Raw genomic sequence first — 14,752 nt, 5'->3', positions numbered from 1 at the left:
TTCCAGAGCGTCCACTTCCATTGACTGATCAGGTTGCCGAATGGGCCGAACTCAATAGGTTGTCCGGACTCGCCATGAGGTCTGTCGTGGATCATCTGTGGCCAGAAAGGCCAAAGCCGAACAACTATTTTAGCTTGGTGCGGCAGTTCCTTGGTGCGGTGCCACGCATTAATGCGATGAAGAGGTCGGCGTGCATAGAAGGCTCGCGGATGGCCCTTGCCCGTGTCTAAACATACCGGGCGTAGATGGATGCCACCACTATCGCGGCGCAGGGTTCGGCCATAGTCCAAGTGGCAACCGAGCACTATTTTGAAGAAGTTCTTGAGGGGCTCGTTCGATAGAGGCCCAGTGCTCGAAGAATGTTATGTTTGAGTGACATATATTCCCATTGTAAAAACAACATTTTATTGAATTTATCAAGGTTGTATTTATACTTTTGCCCGAAAGTATTGTGATGCCTCCTGTGCGGCCATTTATGTATACATGTATATAACCTGAAAGATTGCAGTCGTCGGCTTCAGTCACCACACATATAATGCGGGGGTGTTCGCAGAAGACACGTATTCACAATTAATCCAATGTCTTGGTCCTATTAAGGAGGTGATAGCGCAGCGAACTAGGCAACCGGACTATAATGCTTTAACACGTTCACTTAGCCAGAGGAGTTTGACAGTGGGGCTACTAAATAGCCCCTAGTGGCTCCGCACTCATCCGGATTCGGGGTGCGTACATGCCTGGCCGGGAAACGGCCCTTCGTTAATGCGGAGGAATCCCGAAGATTCCAATAGGTCATCAAGTGGTTGACCAGTCTCACGTTATATCATGACAGTCAGTTTTCGGCTTTCTCTACTAAGGTGCTCGTCCGAATGAACCAAGGCACAATCGCAGTAGTTCTCCTGGTGCCGCCTTAGCCGATAGAGCGGAACGTAAGGCAGCAAAACACAGGAGCCGGGCAAACCCAACATTTGACCAAAGACATGATTCGGAGCTGATGCATATAAGGCCAAACTCGCGATGTCGAACACTCCCTAAGGTATTCGGTCTTTATGGTGTAAACTGGGTCTAAACAATACCCTTTGTAATAAGCCCCTGGTGTCTAGGTACGTGCATTATTCTGGCATGGCCACATGCCAAGACGTCAGCATCCTTCTCGATTGTACTGAGAATCCGAGGGATGTAAATGAATAAGAGACAGTAAAAAAGGTTTACGCAGGCTCTTAATCTACAAAGAATCCTTGGAACGGGTCCCTGCTGCATGTTTGCGCCTGTGTCTCCATTGTGCCGTATCCTGGACGGGTGTAGCACGATGGTTATCTGAAAAAGAGAGGAACTTAATTGAAAAGTTGCCATGCAAAAGTTAAGTTATACTAAATAAACAATATATAGTTCAAAATGAGTAAATGTGAGCCTTATTGCCACTTGTGCGCGCGCGTTGAGCCCCTTGTATTGTAATAGGGGTATAGCCATCAAAGTTGTATCAATTATATATAGCTGTACCGGACTCGTCCAACCGTGTCTGTGGTCTTGATGACATGTCAGATACTTTAGTTGGTGAGGCCATTTACTGTGCGGCTGCCAAGGCAGCCGCACTGTCTTCGGCGTGCAAGGAGCGCTCAGTATTTCCATTTACTGTGATGATGTCGCGTGGACCGGGCATCTTAAGTGTGAGGGAAGCGTAATGCGGTATTGCGTTAAAGCGAGCGAAAGCTTTGCGTCCGAGCAGTGCTTGAGAGCCACTTTGGAACGGAGCGATGTGGAAGGTTAAATTTTCGCTGCGGAAGTTATCGGGAAACCGAATATAACCTCTAGTAGCAGGGAGCCCCTGCAATGGGCCTCTGGGCCTGGCGTTACTCCTTTAAAGGTAGCATTGCTGCGGCAAATGTTTGTTGGGTCTATCCCTATTTTGCGGACTGTGTCCTGATATATCAGATTTGAACTGCTGCTGCCATCCATCAGGACTCGTGTGAAGTGGTATCCGTCAATTATTGGATCTAATACCAAGGCAGACCATCCTGCACGCCGGATACTTGCCGAGTAATCCCGATGGTCGAAGGTGATCGGTTGGGACGACTAGTGGCGGAGCTCTGTGGTAATAGGCCCTCGGGCATGTCTTTCTAGGGGTGAACACGTTGACTGTTTTGACTTCTGGTGGGAATTTCTTCTATTCCCCTGTGCTTTGCTTGCGAGGCTCATCCTCGTCTTCGCTTGGTGTATCCTGCCCCTTGTGCTCGGCGTTGAGCTTGCCGGACTGTTTGAAGACCCAACATTCTCTGTGGGTATGATTTGCAGGTTTATCAGGGGTGCTATCGATCTGACATATTTGGTCCAGAATTTTGTTTAGGCTGGACAGTTCGTCTCTGTTGCCTTTGGAGGGCGGCTTCTGCTGACCTGGCCGAGAGCTTCTAAATCCGGCGTTTACCGCCGTGCTCTTCGCGTTGTCTTCTTTATTCCGGCGCTTATTCTTGTTGTGTCGTGATTTCCCATTTCCATCCCTGACTTCGGATGTAGTTGGGTCGCTGGTGCTGCATCGGGCTAACCAGCTGTCCTCGCCCGCGCAAAAACGGGTCATGAGGCTTGTTAATGCTGCCATTGTTCTTGGCTTTTCTTGACCGAGGTGTCTGGCAAGCCATTCGTCTCGAACGCTATGTTTGAAAGCTGCTAAGGCTTCGACGTCCGGACAGTCGACTATTTGGTTCTTTTTAGTGAGGAACCTGTTCCAAAGTTTTCAGGCTGACTCACCGGGCTGTTGAGTTATATGACTTAAATCGTCTACATCCGGTGGTCGGACATATGTCCCTTGAAAATTTGCCTGAAAGGCGTCTTTGAGCTCTTCCCAGCTTTCGATGGAGTTTTCGGGGAGGCTTTTAAGCCAGTGCCGAGCTGGCCCTTTGAGCTTGAGGGGTAAGTACTTGATGGCGTGGAGATCATCTCCTCGAGCCATATGGATATGGAGGATGTAGTCCTCAATCCAGACCCCAGAGTCTGTTGTTCCGTCGTACGCCTCTATGTTTACGGGTTTGAATCCCTCTAGAAATTCATGGTCCAGCACCTCGTCGGTGAAACATATTGGGTGTGCGGCACCCCTGTATTTGGGTGTACCGTGGTGTTCGGTTGTTTGTTGTGTTGCATTGTATGTTGGAGCGCACTTGCGTGGTCCATAGATGGATCTAGTTGCGCCGTCCTTTTGATGTGATCCCTTACGCGGATCGCGTACTAGTTTATGTGCGGCATCGTTTGCCGCTTTATGTTGGCTATGAGGTCGTCTATTCGACCGGATGGCCGTTTTTATTTTTTAATTGTGGAGGATCTAAGGCCTCCTCATCGAATTCAGGTAGCAACTTTTGCTTCGGATAGCTCTTGGTGTGGCGATTACCGTCGTACTTCGCTGCAGTGTTGAGTACTTCACTCCATTTGATTTTGAGTGTGTCTTGTGCAGCCTTGAGCCTTTGCTTCTGTTTTTTCAGACTCCTCGCCGTGGCAACAAGCCTTTGGTGGGCATTATGTTGCTCCTGGCGCCTGTCCGGTGTGATGTCGTCTGGACTGTTATCGTCGACGGGGTTGGGTTGTTTGGTTTGATTCTCCGTGCTGTCGTGGTTAGGCGATGGTTCACCCTGCTCTAACGCTGGGTCTATGTGATCGTTGCTTCCGCCGAGGTGGGATTTGGAGCGGCGCTTACGCCGCCGCTTTGACTGTTTCTTGAGGGAACAACCCTTTGCTGCGTCCTTCCGTTCCTCGTCGTCGTTTTCTTTGGGTGTGTCCACCATGTATACGTCATGTGATGAAGTGGGCGGTGGTTCCTGTTCGTCTCCTGCATCGTCGTCCATACCGTCGATGTCTTCGGAGTCGATGTCGAGCATGTCGGTTAAGTCGTCGACAGTGGCTACTAAGTGGGTGGTGGGTGGGCGGCGAATTTCTTCGTCATCCGCATCCCAATCCTGCCGGACATAGTTCGGCCAGGATTCTCCTGACAAGGAGAAAGACCTTAATGAGTTTAGTATGTCGCCGAAGGGCGAGTGCTGAAAAATATCCGCGGAGGTAAATTCCATGATCGGCGCCCAATCGGATTCGATAGGAACGGGTGCATGCAGTTCGGAGTCCGTGGCCGGAGAAGGGTCCGGCAGTTTGGAAACACGGCTCTCGTGAAGGGTAAGGTCGATATTCGGCTCGATCGCCGCTGAGGGTACGGCCTCCGTGGCGGGGTCTATCCACCCGTCCATGGATGGCGCAACTGGCTCCGAATCGAGGGTCGGAGCGGCTGCCGGCGTGATCTCCTGAACACTGTCCGATGGTAGAGCTAAATCGTACTCATCGTGACCGCGTGGCGCACAAGGCAGGGGCCCGAATCCGTCGAAGATCAAGTCTCTGCGGATATCGGCCGTGTAGTTTAAGCTTCCAAACCTGACCTGGTGGCCAGGGGCGTAACTTTCGATCTGCTCCAGATGGCCAAGCAAGTTGGCCCGCAGTGCGAATCCTCCCAATACAAAGATCAGTCCGGGGAGAAAAGCCTCACCCTGGACTGCATCGCTATCGATGATTGAAGGAGCCATCAAGCCTAATGGCAACGACATAGAGGAACTCTCAATGAAAGCACCAATGTTGGTGTCAAAACCGGCGGATCTCGGGTAGGGGGTCCCGAACTGTGCGTCTAAGGCGGATGGTAATAGGAGGCAGGGGACACGATGTTTTACCCAGGTTCGGGCCCTATTGATGGAGGTAAAACCCTACGTCATGCTTGATTTATTCTTGATGATATGAGTATTACAAGAGTTGATCTACCACGAGATCGGAGAGGCTAAACCCTAGAAGCCAGCCTATGGTATGATTGTATGTTGTCCTACGGACTAAAACCCTCCGGTTTATATAAACACCGGAGGGGGCTAGGGTTACACAAGGTCGGTTACAAAGGAGGAGATATACATATCCGTATTGCCTAGCTTGCCTTCCACGCCAAGTAGAGTCCTATCCAGACACGGGATGAAGTCTTCAATCTTGTATCTTCATAGTCCAACAGTCCGGCCAAAGGATATAGTCCGGCTGTCCGGAGACCCCCTAATCCAGGACTCCCTCAGTAGCAATTACACGGACTGGGTCCGTAACTTGAGGATTATCCTCATTGCTGCACAGAAGAATTACGTCCTGGAAGTACCCCTGGGTGCCAGGCCTGCTTCAGATGCTGCTGTTCACGTTAAGAACGTCTGGCAGAGTAAAGCTGATGACTACTCGATAGTTCAGTGTGCCATGCTTTACGACTTGGAACCGAGACTTCAACGATGTTTTGAACGTCATGGAGCATATGAGGTGCTCCCGGAGTTGAAGTTAATATTTCAAGAAAATGCCCAGATTGAGAGATATGAAGTCTCCAATAAGTTCTATAGCTGCAAGATGGAGGAGAATAGTTCTGTCAGTGAAAATATACTCAAAATGTCTGGGTATCATAATCACTTGACTCAACTAGGAGTTAATCTTCATGTTGATAGTGTCATTGATAGAGTTCTTCAATCACTGCCACCAAGCTACAAGAGCTTCGTGATGAACTATATTATGCAAGGGATGAATAATACAATTCCCAATCTCTTCGCAATGCTAAAGTCAGCGGAGGTAGAAATCAAGAAGGAGCATCAAGTGTTGATGGTCAACAAGACCACCAGTTTCAAGAAAAGGGTAAAGAGAAGAAGAAGGGGAACTTCAAGAAGAACAACAAATAAGTTGCTGCTCAGGAGAAGAAAACCAAGTCTCGACCTAAGCTTGAGACTGAGTGCTTCTACTGCAAACAGACTGGTCACTGGAGGCGGAACTGCCCCAAGTATTTGGCAGATAAGAAGGATGGCAAGGTGAACAAAGGTATATGTGATATACATGGTATTGATTTGTACCTTACCAGAGCTCGCAGTAGCACCTGGGTATTTGGTACTGGTTCTGTTGCTAATATTTGCAACTCGAAACAGGGACTATGGATTAAGCAAAGACTGGCTAAGGACGAGGTGACGATGCGCGTGGGAAATGGTTCCAAAGTCGATGTGATTGGCGTCGGCACGCTACCTCTACATCTACCTTCGGGATTAGTTTTAGACCTGAATAATTGTTATTTGGTGCCAGCGTTGAGCATGAACATTATATCTGGATCTTGTTTGATGCGAGACGGTTATTCATTTAAATCTGAGAATAATGGTTGTTCTATTTATATGAGTAATATCTTTTATGGTCATGCACCCTTGAAGAGTGGTCTATTTGTGTCAAATATCGATAGTAGTGACACACATATTCATAATGTTGAAGCCAAAAGATGCAGAGTTGATAATGATAGTGCAACTTATTTGTGGCACTGCCGTTTGGGTCATATTGGTGTAAAGCGCATGAAGAAACACCATTCGGATGGACTTCTAGAATCACTTGATTATGAATCACTTGGTACTTGCGAACCATGCCTCATGGGCAAGATGACAAACTCCGTTCTCCGGAACAATGGAGCGAGCAACAGAGTTATTGGAAATCATACATACTGATGTATGTGGTCCAATGAACATTGAGGCTCGCGGCGGATATTGTTATTTTCTCACCATCACACATGATTTGAGCAGATATGGGTATATGTACTTAATGAAACATAAGTCTAAAACATCTGAAAAGTTCAAAGAATTTCAGAGTGAAGTGGAAAATCATCGTAACAAGAAAATAAAGTTTCTACAATCTGATCGTGGAGGAGAATATTTGAGTTACGAGTTTGGTCTTTGAGGGAGTCCTGGATTAGGGGGTGTTCGGATAGCCGAACTATACCTTCGGCCGGACTCCTGGACTATGAAGATACAAGATTGAAGACTCCGTCCCGTGTCCGGAAGGGACTTTCCTTGGCGTGGAAGGCAAGCTTGGCGATACGGATGTTCAGATCTCCTACCATTGTAACCGACTCTATGTAACCCTAACCCTCTCTTGTGTCTATATAAACCAGAGGGTTCTAGTCCGTAGGACAACATACACATCAACAATCATACCATAGGCTAGCTTCTAGGGTTTAGCCTCTCTGATCTCATGGTAGATCAACTCTTGTAATACCCATATCGTCAATATTAATCAAGCAGGACGTAGGGTTTTACATCCATCTAAAGGGCCCGAACCTGCGTAAAACTTCGTGTCCCCTGCCTCCTGTTACCATCCGGCCTAGACGCATAGTTCAGGACCCCCTACCCGAGATCCGCCGGTTTTGACACCGACATTGGTGCTTTCATTGAGAGTTCCTCTGTGCCGTCGCCGTCAGGCCCGATGGCTCCTATGATCATCAATGGCGATGCAGTCCAGGGTGAGACCTTCCTCCCCGGACAGATCTACGTCTTTGGCGGCTTCGCACTGCGGGCCGATTCACTTGGCCATCTAGAGCAGATCGAAAGCTATGCCCTTGGCCATCAGGTCAGATTCGGAAGTTTAAACTACACGGCCAACATCCGCGGGGACTTGATCTTCGACGGATTCGAACCACTGCCGAGCACGCCGCACTGTCACGACGAGCATGATCTAGCTCTGCCGCCGAACAGTGCCCTGGAGGCCGCACCCGCATCGGCTCTGACCCCTAGTTCGGAGCCGACCGCGCCGATCGAGGATGGGCGGTTGGACGCCACCTCGGGGGCTGCGATCCCAATGGCGGTTGAGGCGAACACCAGCCCTGTACTCTGCAAGACTCGTGACTCCATGGAGCCGGACTCTTCTCCGGACTCCAAACCCTCCGCGCCACTACCGAGCGAATCCGATTGGGCGCCGATCATGGAGTTCACGGCTGCGGACGTCTTTCAGCACTCGCCTTTCGGTGACATCTTGAAATCATTAAAGTCTCTCTCTTTGTCAGGAGAGCCCTCGCCGGACTACGGTCAGCAAGGTTGGGGTACGGACGACGAAGAAATTCAAAACCCACCCACCACCCACTTTGTAGCCACTGTCAACGACTTAACCGACACGCTCGACTTCGACTCCGAAGACATCGACGGTATGGACACCGATGAAGGAGATGATGAAGAACCAGCGCCTACTAGGCCCTGGAAAGCCACCTCGTCATATGACATATACATGGTGGACACCCCAAAAGAGGGAGAGGGCGATGGAACAGCGGAGGATGACCCCTCCAAGAAACAGCAAAAGCGTCGGCGTCAGTGGCGCCGCTCAAAATCCCGCCAACACAAAAACGGCGATTCAAGCACGGGAGATAATAATACCCCGGAAAGCGCCGAAGAACATCCCCCCGAGCAAGATTTAGCACAGGGGGATGGAGAAACCAGCCCCCATGGGAGAGCGGCTGACAGAGAGGTCGAGGACGATAATCATATGCCTCCCTCTGAAGATGAGGCAAGCCTCGACGACGACGAATTCGTCGTGCCAGAGGATCCCGTCGAACAAGAGCGTTTTCAACGCAGGCTTATGGCCACGGCAAGAAGCCTCAAGAAAAAACAGCAACAGCTTAAAGCTGATCAAGATCGGCTAGTCGATAGATGGACTGAAGTCCTTGCGGTCGAAGAGCATAAACCCGAACGCCCCTCCAAGTGCTACCCAAAGCGCAAGTTGCTACCCCGATTAGAGGAGGAAGCACTCGACGCGGCCGACAGGCCACCTCGTGGCCGCGACAGAGAGGCCTCATGGCCCTCCACCCAAGCCGCAGCTCGTACCAAGGCACGGGAATATGCGCCGGACTTATGTAATATGTTGGAGGAAAAGGCAAGGCAAACAAGATCGATCTACGGATCGCGTGGGCGCCCCACGGCTCGAGACGGTAACCATCACGCCGGTCACAAATTCGGCAGGGCCGAACACAGTAGACAAAGCTCATTGGAGCTACGTCATGATATAGCCCAGTACAGAGGCGCCGCACACCCATTGTGCTTCACAGACGAAATAATGGATCATCAAATCCCCGAAGGTTTCAAACCCGTAAACATCAAATCATATGATGGCTCACCAGATCCCGCGGTATGGATCGAGGATTATCTCCTTCATATCCACATGGCCCGCGGCGATGATTTCCACGCCATCAAATACCTCCCACTCAAGCTTAAAGGACCAGCCCGGCAGTGGCTTAACAGCCTGCCAACAGGGTCAATCAGCTGTTGGGAGGACCTGGAAGCCGCATTCCTCGACAATTTCTAGGGCAAATTATGTGCGACCCCCAGACGCTGACGACCTAAGCCACGTAATTCAGCAGCCAGACGAATCGGCCAGGCAATTCTGGACACGGTTCCTAACAAAGAAAAATCAAATACTCGACTGTTCGGACGCAGAGGCCTTAGCAACCTTCAAGCATAATATCCGTGACGACTGGCTTGCCCGGCACCTAGGACAGGAGAAGCCGAAATCTATGGCAGCACTCACGGCACTCATGACCCGCTTTTGCGCGGGAGAAGACAGCTGGCTTGCTCGTAGCAACAATATGACCAAGAACCGTGGTCGTTCGGACACCAGGGACATTAGTGGCAGGTCGTGTCGCAACCAGCAGAAGCGTCGCATCAACGACGACAATGCTAAGGATACGGCAATTAATGCCGGATTCAGAGGCTCTAAATCCGGTTAGCGGAAAAAGTCATTCAAAAGGAATCCTAGGGGACCATCCAGCTTGGACCGAATACTCGACCGCTTGTGCAAAATACATGGCACCCCCGAAAAGCCGGCCAATCACACCAACAGGGACTGTTGGGTGTTCAAGCAGGCAGGTAGATTAAGTGCCGACAATGAGGACAAGGGGTTGCATAGCGATGACGACGAGGAGCCCCGGCCACCGAACAACAATGGACAGAAGGGTTTTCCCCCACAAGTGCGGACGGTGAACATGATATATGCCACCCACGTCCCCAAGAGGGAGCGGAAGCGCGTGTTAAGGGACGTATACGCGGTAGAGCCAGTCGCCCCAAAGTTCAACCCATGGTCCTCCTACCCGATCACCTTTGATCAAAGAGACCATCCCACTATCATACGTCATGGAGGATTCGCCGCATTGGTTCTCAACCCAATTATTGACGGATTTCATCTCACTAGAGTCCTTATGGACGGCGGCAGCAGCCTGAAAGTGCGTTATATCGACTAGAGGGGGGTGAATAGGCGATTTTTATGAAAATCTTCAAAACGTGAGAGTTATGAAGACAAACAGTGAAGATTATGCCTATTACTGTGCAGCGGAAGTTAGATTACACTAGGCCAGCCATGGTCATGTATTCAATAGAGTGAAAGCGCAATGACAAACGGCTTCAGTGTAATAAGGATCAGGTAGGAAGAAGTTATGAAGCCAAACAGATCATACATTCATGTTGTGAAGACAAAAGATAAAGAAAGCATGCAATGGCTTCACAATGAATAACTGTAAGTAAAAGGAAGTGAAGATGAAACCAGTGACTCGTTGAAGACAATGATTTGTTGGACCAGTTCCAGTTGCTGTGACAACTGTACGTCTGGTTGGAGCGGCTAGGTATTTAAACCAAAGGACACACAGTCCCGGACACCCAGTCAAGGACACTTAGTCCAAGACACCCAGTCCTCACCGTTTTCTCCTTGAGCTAAGGTCACACAGACCTCGCCCAATCACTCTGGTAAGTCTTCAAGGTAGACTCCCAAACCTTCACAGACTTCGTTCACTGGCAATCCACAATTTCTCTTGGATGCTCAGAACGCGACGCCTAACCGTCTGGAGGATGCACAGTCCTCAAGTGTAATAAGTCTTCAGATCACACAGACACGAAGACTTAAGTGATGCCCAATTTACTCTGGCTCTGGGTGGTTAGGGCTTTTCTCCTCAGTAGGAATTTTTCTTTCAAAGGCTTCAAGGTGGGTTGCTCTCAAACGACAAAAGCCGTGCACTGAAATCTGAGCAGCCAACCGTTTATGGTTGTGGGGGGGTGGACTATTTATAGCCACTTGGCAACCCGACCTGATCTGTCCGAAATGACCCTGGGTCACTAAGGAACTGACACGTGTACCAACGGTCGAATTTTGAACTCACACGGCAACTTTACTTGGGCTACAAGTAAAGCTGACTTGTCTGACTCTGGACAAGATTTTCTCTCAAAGTCTTCGCTCGAAGACATAGGATTTGAATTAGGCATCACTTCAGTCATTCTGACTGGTTCTCTTGGACCCCACTTGACAATACGGTGATTCCTATGACACAACATAAATGAAATAAAACTACGAAGGTTCTAAGTCTTCGAGTTCCATAAGCTTCATAGGGAGTCTTCTCATGTCATTGTCTTCAATATGAATATCTTCATAAACCACCATTGTCTTCAATGTCTTCGTACATTTTTAGGGGTCATCTCTGGTAATAAAACCGAATCAATGAGGGACTTCTACCTATGTTTTCCTGCGATTCTCACAAACACGTTAGTCCCTCAACTAGGTTTGTCGTCAATACTCCAAAACCAACTAGGGGTGGCACTAGATGCACTTACACAGCCTGAACCTGCTTTACCAGGATACAGTGCGGAAAATGGGCATAGATCCCTCGAGGATTAAGCCCACCAAAACGACCTTTAAAGGCGTAATACCAGGTGTAGAGGCCAGTTGTACAGGCTCAGTCACACTTGAAGTGCTCTTCGGATCTCCGGATAATTTCCGAAGCGAGGAGTTAATCTTCGACATAGTCCCGTTCCGCAGTGGCTATCATGCACTGCTCGGGCGAACCGCATTCGCCAAGTTCAATGCGGTCCCACACTATGCATACCTTAAGCTCAAGATGCCAGGCCCTCGAGGAGTCATTACGGTTAATGGAAACACCGAACGCTCCCTCCGAACGGAGAAGCACACGGCGGCCCTTGCAGCGGAAGTACAAAGCAGCCTCTCCAGGCAGTTCTCCAGTCCAGCCATTAAACGTCCGGACACCGTCAAGCGCGCCCGGAGTAACCTACAACAAGACCTCCTGGCACGTTTCGAGCAGGCGTAGCAATGCGGCCCCAACCCCAACCCTCACAAAAAGGCGACGCCAGTACTTCGCGTACATAACCACGCTCTAGAAATACCATGGGCACAGGGGGAGGGGCACCATCATGGCACGCCCACAACACGGCCTAAACCGCACCAGGGGCTGCCGATTTTTTCCTTTTCTCTTACTTTCAGGACTCTACTTTTCGGAAGGCCTGTTCGGCAGTTCAATTGCCGCACAAACGATGCAAGAACCAGGGAAGCAGACAAGCCATGCCGCATTACGGAAATCACAGGTGGTCTCTATCACGAGCAGTATACCTGCTCCGCATACTATTCCGCAGCTTGCCCCTGGAGCAGACATGCTAAATAGTTCAACTTTACGTTTCTCGCATTACTTGTATCGTTATGCTTTGATCGCAACTATTTTCAATAAACAATGCATAGCTTTTGTCTATTTTCGCATTATCTTTTTATAAATAAATGTTCCTTAACGACATGTTGCATCCGTACAATCTGGTACGGCCAAAATACGCCAGGGGCTTCAGTACCCCTCAATATGGTGTGAGAAGTCCGAACACTTTCACAAGTGCGGCACCCCGAACTTATAGCATTATATGCATCGGCTTCGAATCATGTCTTGGGTCAATAGTTGGGTTTGCCCGGCTCCTATGTTTTGGTGCCTTACGTTCCGCTATATCGGCTAAGGTAGCACTAGGAGAACCACTGCGATTGTGCCCCAGTTGAGCTGGGCCGAGCACCTCAGTGGAGAAAGCTAAAACTGACTGTCATGATGAAGCGAGAGTTGGTCACTGTTCGAGAGGTTTCTTCGAGTCCCTAAAGACTTATGCCGCTTCAGGCGAGGAGTCGGCTCTGTCCGGCCAAGGCGTGGATAGCGCCCCGAAATCAGTCTTTCGAATACTAGGGGCTTCGCCAAAATTTAAAATTATAGAATTCTATGGCTAAGTGAGAGTGTTCACGCGTTATAGTCCGATTGCCTCGTTCGCTGGGCTGAGCGCCTCCCTCGAAGGACCCAAACATGGGAAAAAGAGTGCTCAGGTTTATCCCCGAACACCCCAGCACTAGCGGCATGGGGGCAGAAGCCGACGACTCGCCATCTCTCAGAATTGATAAACAGCCGCACAGAAGGTAATATTTTAAATTCAGACAGCATTGCTAAGCGCATATGAACAAGTTTCCAGTGCACAGGACAAAACGAGCGAGTTTTACTCAAAAATTACATCCCTAGTACATTCATCCGCCACAAGGCGGGCACCCTTCAGAACATCCTTATAGTAATTTTCGGGCTTGCGATGCTCTTTCCCCGGCGGTGGCCCGTCCTTCACAAGCTTCTTAGCATCCAGCTTGCCCCAGTGCACCTTAGCACGGGCAAGGGCCCTACGGGCACCTTCGATGCAGACGGAGCGCTTGATGACTTCGAGCCTTGGACAGGCCCCTACAATAGCCATGTCAATCCTGTCATTTTTTTTTTTGCAATTGCACCTTTTTTATATACATATTCAAACAGGGTATTTCTTACCTTCCTTCTCCTCGAGCTGCTTCTTGGCACGCCCGAGCTCTTGCTCGGACTTCTCGAGGCTCTGCTTCAGCACGTCCACTTCCGCAGTTAGTGCGGCGGACGCTAGCAGAGAAGCCTGCATACGCATATTGACTCCTTTTGTTAGACTCCTGCGAATTCTTTGATCCTCTATTCGGCTTTTCTTCCCGAACGCCCAACAGAGCATCAGGGGCTACTGTCTATGCGGTAATATCATTTAATCATTCTTTACTTACCTCAAAGCCTGTTAAAAGGCTAGTGCAAGCTTCAGTCAGCCCACTCTTGGCGGACTGGACCTTCTGGACCACCGCACTCATAATAGTGTGGTGTCCCTCGTCGATGGAGGCGCCTTCGAGCACCTCCAATAGATTGTCCGGTGCCCCCAGTTGGACGGGGGTCACCGGCATGGTGGGCTTGTTCCTCTTGGAAGGAGGTCCCCCGCTGGACTCTGGAACCTTTGAAGGTTCCAGAGCGGTGTCCGGCCTTGAGCCGGACTTGGAGCCCTGAGGGGTTCCATTCCCTTCACTCCTGGAGTCCGGGAGGTCGCCTTGCGGCTCCTCCAGGACCACCTCCTCCCGGCTTGGAACCTGTTGGGACAACACTTCGGTGTCGTCCGTAGGGCAGGGGATGAAGCCGTCGGAAGCAAGTTCACATCCGACGGATCCAGTGAGCCGCTCGACGATGCGTCGAGCCGGTCTTGGGGTGGGCTGCATAAACATATTCGACATAAGGGAAAGATGTGCATAAAACGAATACTATGAATTACTCCGGTATCCGGATACTTACGATCTCGCCAGGGGCTTGGCCCTGGGCTGCCACTCCTCTCCGTCGTCGTCGGCGTTGGGGGAGTAGTCCGGAGGATGGGTTTTTCCTCTCTTGGACCCTCTGGCCTCCTCAGAGAGGGCGGCCTTCCTTTTCTTCTCTCCTCCCGTTGGAGGGGGAGAGGTCTCTTCTCCTTCCTCCTCGTCTTCACGGGAGGAATGCGCCTCGGAGCCGCCGGATGATGGATCCAACACCTCCTGGTGCCGGGCACTCCTTCGAGTCCCCGCGGCCTTCTTCTTGGCCTTCTTCTCCGGCACCATATAGGGTGCCGGAACCAGCAGCTTCTCCAAACGGGCGTCCGTTGGGCCTTCGGGCAAAGGAGCCGGACAGTCGATATGTCCGGACGTCACCTCCCAATCCTGTCAAATATAAAGGAGCTTAGATCCCGCATAAAGTCAAACTATGAAAAACTGATACCTTGTAAAAAGACAAAAACAGCTTACTGCCAGAGCATGGCGCTGAGTACTGAATCCGCGATCCTCGGCAGCAGAT

Source organism: Triticum urartu, chromosome 4, assembly GCF_003073215.2.
Source record: "Triticum urartu cultivar G1812 chromosome 4, Tu2.1, whole genome shotgun sequence".
Classification (NCBI taxonomy): Eukaryota; Viridiplantae; Streptophyta; class Magnoliopsida; order Poales; family Poaceae; genus Triticum; species Triticum urartu.
The sequence above is the reverse complement of the archived record's forward strand: the minus strand, read 5'-3'. Positions refer to the sequence as shown.